General features: G+C 39.0%; 1 protein-coding gene across 2 annotated transcripts in view; it reads right to left on the reverse strand.

Moving 5' to 3' along the window:
- ZBTB1 (zinc finger and BTB domain containing 1) overlaps positions 1-1144 on the reverse strand; it is a 145401-nt gene extending 144257 nt beyond the window's left edge. The window contains exon 1 of one of the 2 annotated variants that reach the window (XM_044074380.1): positions 907-1144. The gene's annotated coding sequence lies outside the window, so the exon portion shown is untranslated. Of the gene's footprint in view, positions 1-418; positions 535-906 lie in introns of those variants that run through there. The other variant, XM_044074381.1, reaches the window with a different exon arrangement.
- Positions 1145-8002: the final 6858 nt, after the last annotated feature.

Below are 8002 nucleotides of genomic sequence, written 5' to 3' on the forward strand. Positions count from 1 at the left end.
GCCTCAGTACGTAAACGAGCCCGAAATCAAGCCCAAACATAGCTCTCAAAGAATCGGGAGCAAATTTCATCAGAATTAGGGACAATTCAAAATAATCACGGGCACTTAAAATATTAGCAATACTAACTTAAAATATCAGCAATACTAACGTAAGACATTAACATAATGTCAATCAATACACATTTTCTGAAGTAAAAAAAGGTTAAAATCATCAATTTTAGGAAGGATTAAAAGGGACGGAGCTAAAATTTGATTCAACATCACGAACAGTGGACACATGGATTAAAAGGGACGGAGCTAAAATTTGATTCAACATCACGAACAGTGGACACATTTGAGTACTGATAGAGAATTAGCCGACTTCAATACAGTCGCGCCACTAGGGTAGCTGAAGCACCGAACACAGTCAACAACATACCAAAAACTTGTTATGCAACCACGTGGCACGCTGCCCCAACAGCCTCTTTAACTCTTCAAATTCTGTCAACACATAAACTAAACAGTCAGATGCAACACGTAGACCCAATAAATGTAGTAGGTACTCATTCCCCTTTCAGTCGGCACTCACACGTCCCTCCCCTTCCACTCATTGGTGCTTTTACACGTTTTACATTGCGGGCCACCAGCTGTCAATCAAAAAGCAGTTTCAAGTAGTTTGATAACTACTATGTTTGTTAAAGATTTGAATTTACTATTGTTTGAGTCAGTCTGTAATCCTCAGATTTTTAACATATTTGCACTTCTGTTATATGTTATGTCTGATATTTTGCATGATTCACAGAATACCGCAGCCGTTACGTCTGTCACGCACCACTCCCCGCGTAGCCGCCTCCCGCAGTAGGGATGTCTAAACATCTTTTTCATTTATGCAGAATCCTTGCTGATAATATTTTAAACGTAACTCACCTGTAACGATGAACAGCAAGTGTGTGAAGTTGACGTAGAATGTCCGTGTTAACCCAACATTTATTTAAATTACCCCGAAAGTTAAGTGTTGCAGGGGCTGAGTCCGCCGCTTGGAACAAAGAACTTCCGCACTGCCGCGTCTGCAGTTAACCGCAATGATCCAGCCCTGTTCACGCATTACGGTTTCACTTCTGAAGCAGTTAGCCAAACATTTGGCTGCATTTACAGGATGTTAGGCGGTCATATCTGTGCTGTCGTTTAGCCCACAGACAGGCTAACTGTATAGCTTTATGTACAGCAAATAAGGACGAGGTTCTTATCTTTTACAGTAGGGTACCTCCTAAACCTGACCAGGTCGGGTAGTTTAGTGTACATTCCTCAGAGTCATTTGCAGTAATGTAGTTTGGTATGTAAGTATTCCTATCTGCTGAATACTTTCTTTGCCATGTTTCTCCCCTGTTTGTTTTCAAAACTACACATATTGTTCTGCTTTTGAATATTACTGTGTTGTATTAATTTGTTAAAACATGAATATAAACCTTTAAAAAAGTATACATATTAAGATCTTTCTGTATGACTTTTGGTGTACACCCCCCATCCTCAGCATTTCATACTGCCTTCCTTAAAACGTACATGTATATATAATCTGCTAGCATATTTCTACCCACCAGCTCTTCTTGAATTATGTTAATAGTTCTACCCTTAGTACTTTTGCAACTCTGTTCTAGTGTCAGCCATTAGGTCTGTGAAATGGAACCGTTTATTGCGAAGCATCTTGCTTTGTAACTTTAATCTGTATATGTCTTTTATTGCACGTCTTCTGTTCTGTTTGAAAATTTATGTTCACTTGTTTTTCATTGAAATCTAAAAAGGTGTGTTGCATTTCCTTGAACTTTATTTCTTCCACACTAGACATGATTAAGATTTTCTAATCTTACTTTTATGCATTTTCTTGTATGACTTTTTTAGCAGATGATTAATTCTAGCCATACATCTGGCTCAGCTCATTACCAGGAATGTTTCTCATTTTGAGGATTAAAAAGTATTATGTTCTTTTACAGCTCTACATTGAAAGGGTCAGGGCCTGGCACACATTGAATAATGCTGAATCCTATTAAATCATAGTAATACGTTAAAATCACTTCTTAGAATTAAAAAGTAAAACATTTTTACCATCCTGTAAGCTTCCTAGTTTAAGTTGTTAGCTAGCTGTTAGCAATTGTTCCACATTTTGCCCATTTTCCACATTTTGGAAGTAGAAGGTTGGATAACTGCATGTGATGTGATAGATGAAGAGTTTTACTAGTTATCTTGTATAGAGGAGTAGTAACATTTACCTTTCTTATAATGTTTTTTTTTTCTCTTGTGCATTGTTGTATTCCAGCTTTCCTTCTCATTATCATATTTTCACAATGCTAATTTTAGGGCATCTGAAATGATTACCACTAGGTCATATCCCCCCCCCCCAATTTTTGCTATTTCTTAAGTCTTTGTTTTTAGTCGCATTATTGTGTACCTTGACTGAATTTAAAGCTGTCATATTTTAGATAATTCCTGCAAACAGTCTCAAGTCACTTAACTTCATTTCAGTTTTTTTTTTTTTTGTATAATAGTGTTTCTTTAGCAAAAGGGCAAACCTTTATTTAGGGGTCTTCAGCAGTGTTGCATCATTCAAGACACACTGAAAAGAACCAATGCTGATAGCGACCCCTGTAGTATCCTGCATTTTGCTACTGTTTCATTTGAGCAGACTCCCCATTCGTTATTACCATCTGTGTATTGTTGCTTTGGTGATATCTTTCCTCTGTTGCCACATTTAGACCTGCTCCAAATTCTTCTAACTTGTTCATAAACCTTATTGGGTTGATATAATGTCAAAGACCTTGCTAATATTTAAGTAGATCATGCATGCCACCTCATTTTGATCCTTAAAGTTGTAAAATGTCACCTTCTTAAAAGCTCCACTAGATTTGTTTAGTTTGAGCTTTGTGTTTTGAATGCATGGGTTCACTGCCTCACTAATTTTTAGATATTCCAAAATCCTTTCTCTAAGCACCAGTTCAATGCTTTCCACCAATGATGGATTTTAACAGGTGAATTGGGCAGCCTCCCAGGGCCCCCAGTCTCAAAGGGGTGGCTGTCCATCCAGCAAACTGCACCCCGGTCATCCATGTAAAATTATTTAAAGTTTTTGCTGCATTCATTACTGCTAAGTCAATCTTCACTCACAAGAGGCTGGTAAAAAAGCATGATGTGCTAGAACTTGTAGATGTCCAAATAACCATCAGAAGGGTTCTGTACCACTTGTTCGCTATCTATAGAACTCCCTTTATGACACAAGAAAGCCACAGTGGCTATCTAGAGGAACTAGAATCACACAGTACCATTTCGTAGGTGAGCTAAACTATCCAGCTATAGAATGGGAAACCTACACAACCACTAGTGCACAAGACCGAGATTCCTGGACTTTATAGGTTCATCGATATATACTAGATTAACAACCATCAGGGCCTTTATAAGTCTAGCAGTGTAATCCAACCCAACCGTGTTCCTTTGTATCATTGGCATTTATTAAGAAGGGGTATGATTGTTAGGATGTTTCTAGAGGTTATGTGTGTGGGGGGACTTATGTTAGTTTGAGCATTACTGTCTGACTGAGTGTATCAGAGACATAGGGGCCAGACCCAGGGGTGAATTTCTGATTTACCATCCATTGGTCAAGGTTTTGCTTAAATAGGGTTACGGATGGATTCTGCTTCACAAGGATGGGGAGCCTATTCCAGAGAATGGGGATCCTCTGAGACACATCTGTCTTGCCAACATGTCTTATTCCTGTCACAAGCAAAATTTAAATCCTTGGATTTAGTAGTTCTAATGATGGTAGTTTTGCAGATGTGCAAAAGGTCCATTAGAACTGGATCTGAGGAGGTCTTGCATGCCAGACATAGACTGCCTCTCAGTAACATGTAGGAGACAGGGTACAGACATAAGGCTTTAAGATGATCCTTATAGGACAATGTGTTTATAACCTGGGGTATCCTAGTAAGAAACTTTTGTGGGTGTTCTAACCGTTGCATATGTCTGGTCAGTTGCATGTTGAAGGGAGCATTATACTCAGTGATGGGACTGATAAGGGCTGAATTAAGTGGCAAAATGACTTCCTTGGACCCAGATGTCATGCCCGTAATTATAAGTTGGACAACACAGAATTATCGTCTTACTGCCTTGGCCACATGTTGGCCAAGGTCCATATTACTGCTTACACATGTTCCCAGATCCCTGACTAAATGGTCAATTCTTAGGGGTGTCTTATCAATGGACTAATTAACCTGAGTGGCAGTTTTCCCAAAAGGCAATATAATGCATTTCTTGGCATTAAGTTTTAATCCGTGACTTTGGCACCAGTCATTTGTCTGTGTTTGACCTTCTTGTAAAATGTTTGTGTCCTGGGGGAATCTATGATGGCTCCCAGTTTGTGGTCATTTATGAATTTGGTCATTCAAAGGTCCTTGACATTAACCTTTACCTCTTAGAAGGAGATGCCAAATAGGAGTGAGCCCTGGTCCTGTCTGTGAGCCAACTGGCAATATAGCAAGTTATGTAGGGGTTTATCTCCACTTCAGTGAGTTTGTGAACTATACCCTAGTGGGGTATTGTTTCAAACTCCGTAGCCAGGTCCAAGTAGGTGATATGCACCATTTTCCCTCATCCATTGCCTTGGTGACCTCCTCAAAGAAGTCCACCAGGCTTAGTAGACATGAACTTCCCTTGACAAAGCCAAACTGGGTTGGGACCAGTGCCAGAAGGTTGCCTGTGTCTTTGTTGATCATTTCCATGATAATTCTTTCCATGTCTTTACATATTAGACTAGTCAGACTTTCTATAGTTTCCGAGGTTAGTGGATGGCCCACCCTTGTGAAGTGGGATGACCGTTGCAATCCTCCATTCTTGTGGTACAAAAGCCTGTCTTGAGGCTATAGTTGAAAAGTGACTTAAGGGACCTGATATGTCATGTTTCAAGCTATGTAGGAGGGATCTTGGGATATTGTCCGGGTCCAGTGAGGCTGCGTTTTCAGCCTTAGTGAGCATCACCAGGACCTGCTCCCTGTTAATAGTTGGGGAGTTATGCTAGTAGGTATTTCATGGGGGGAGGCAGGGGGTAATGGGATGTGAAGATTGAGCTGAATTTGTCATCCAGCAAATTCACTATGTCACTCTGTTCAGTGAAGGTGGCATCACTGACAACTAGTTTGTCATACTGATATGTGCTGCCTTTCAGGTTTTAGGCATAGCTAAAGAAGGCTTTGTGGTTGTCTTTAGCGTGTGAGGCCACCTATAATTCATAATTGGCCTTGTTGGACTTAGTCCTTTTAGTTTCCTGTTTAATTTAATTATAGAGCTCCTGTTATAATGGAAATTGTTATTCATGATTTTGGCCATGACTTTTTTTTCTTTTGTTATACACTCTATTAAGGTTAGGATTCCACCATTCCTGGAAAGATACCAGAAACTATGCCAATTATTGAAGCCATTCATTTTTGTTCGTTCCTTGGTGAAAGTAGAATACTGCTCAATACAAGGCATGTACCTGATTGAGACACATACTCAAAAAGATCAACAATGTCTTCCTTTATATAGTCCAGGAAAGTATATCTCAGGTCCTTAAAGCCCACATGGGCTATGATAGAATCATACTGGTGCCTGTGGTATAGTGACAAGTGTGTGTATAACTTGGCAGATCCTGGCTCCAGATAAGCAACTAACCATTATCTTCTCCTTGTTCAATCTAGTGAGTGGGACAACTGTGTATCATAAAATGGAGTCCCCATGACAAGAGTCCTGGGTAATGTGTTTGCTTGCCGTATGGGCTTTGCTGTTGGGGCTCCACTTGATTTAGGCATATCTGTGATGTTTGGTGCTGCTTTTGGTGAGTGCTTTAGAGATTGCTGTGGATAGGTGTTGCTGTTTATAGGCTTTAAGAGGTCTTTCAGGTCTGGGAACTTGCTTTTTAGTGCCTCAGCATAAGTTGGTCTCAGTGTGTGGTGGATGTAGTGTGTGAGTTCTTGACAAGCATGTTTGTATGCAAGATTTTTGCCTCTAGTGAAATTGTGTATGCGCATTTTTCATATACAGTGTTTGTTTCTTTAAGGAAGAAATGACTGGCTGTGAACATGAGACAATTGCTGCATTGTCTCAGGTGCCTATATCTACCAAGCTGGCTATGTAGACATTTGGAAATTGCATACTCATGTTATCCGAACTTGCATTTGGGTGGGCTACTGTAGGGTGTGAACAAGGTTATACAGAGGTCTCCTTGGGTGGTCTCTGGGGTTTGGCACTAGTCTAGGTTAGATTGTGCTAAGGTTTGATAGCAGTGCTATTTCAATTGCAGCTAGCTACTATAAGCTTGTCTCTGTGCATTGGCTTTATTTTAGCCACACTAAGTTACAGGTTTCAGTTCTACAGGAAGTTTTATAGATATTTACTTTCTGGGTGTTTGTGTCTATATAGAGCACTGCTAACCTCGATGTAATAACACCAAGAAAGATTGCAAGTGTAATGCTACAACAAAACAACTTGAGCAAGCTACCTTGACAAGGCAATTTCAAGTATTACGGACTTCTAAACTGATTTAAAGGTAAAATCAACAAATAAAGGAAAAATAAAGCATGCAGTGCAAAGCAATAAAATTTCTTATCTGCCAAGGAAGGAGCAGGATTAAATTGGGACCCTCTCAAAGTGTGGCGAGAGTGCCAAGCAGATGGGAGCTCTGGGAAAATGAGCATAAGGGAGGACCTTCTGCTGACCCACGCAATTACAGACCCACAAGTCTGATCAGCCTCACATGCAAAGCCATGGAAAGACTTGTTATGGAACTAATCAATCAGGACATAGGGATCCTCCAAATACTGGCTCCATCTCAGTTTGGTTTTGTCAAGGGCAGGTCATGCTGAATCAACCCAGTGGACCTTTTTTTTTTGAAAATGAAAAATAAAATAGTAACTTTGGCAACCAAAGTTAATCACACAAATAGTATACAAAAAAATAACATACCAAAAAATAAAAAACAGAGAAACCACCACGGCCAATGGCATAAACTTTAATAACGAAAAATAAAAACCAACTTAAAACAACAGATAAGCACTTTAATACAAAATTGTTCTTCTTCAGATCTGTGTCATAAAGAAAAAACAGATGGTTTAAACCTCTGAAAACCAATCAAAAGACAGCAATTAAGCAGTACAATCAATGATATAATGCATGTGCTTTCAGGGCCAGTTTTAAAGGAGTATTACCATTTAACCCTGGAAGCTTATCGGCTTGTAAAGTAGCAATCCATCTTATTTCAGCAACCTCCTCTTATACTATCTGGAATAAGCTGTATGACTATGAAGACAAAGAAATGATTTTGATTAAGGGAGATGTGTTTAGAGAAAGCATTAAGCATATTCCCCCTCCTTATATCACCTAAATGTTGCAGAACACACTCTTTTAATAACCTGCTTGTTTTACCCACATAAAAATTTTACATGATTTACATACAGCTAAATAGACTAAATCCTTCATCATAGTCTACATAAAAATCAAAACTAAATTTCAGACTTGTCACAGGATGCATAAAGATATTGCTACATGGCATTATACCACAGGCTTTACAACTCCTACAGGGAAAGGTACAAAATCTAGAAGATCTTGAGTCCTGTTTTATATGAGAACCATAACATAGCTGCCTTTTAAGTGATAAATTATTCTTAAAAATACATTTAGGTCTATCACCTAAAATATTCTTTATCTTGTTGTCATCAGAAAGACGGATGGGCCAATTTTTAGCCACAATGTTGCAAACCATCTTGATATCCCTACTATAAGTGAGGGGTATCCTACTTGGATGACTAGTAGGATTTTTAGCAACCTGTTTAGATGTTGAATCCCTATAAAAATATGGCCTTCCCTTATAAGATCTCAGACTAATAGTTTCAGAGGATAAACACTTAACTTCATGCTGTTTATATCCTGTTTGCATAAAGTCATGAATTAATTTATCGTTTGCCTTAAGATAAGCATGAGCATTGGTATGCAACCTAGACATTTTTAA

Source organism: Protopterus annectens, chromosome 6.part0 (assembly GCF_019279795.1).
Source record: "Protopterus annectens isolate FY-2018-M chromosome 6.part0, PAN1.0, whole genome shotgun sequence".
Classification (NCBI taxonomy): Eukaryota; Metazoa; Chordata; order Ceratodontiformes; family Protopteridae; genus Protopterus; species Protopterus annectens.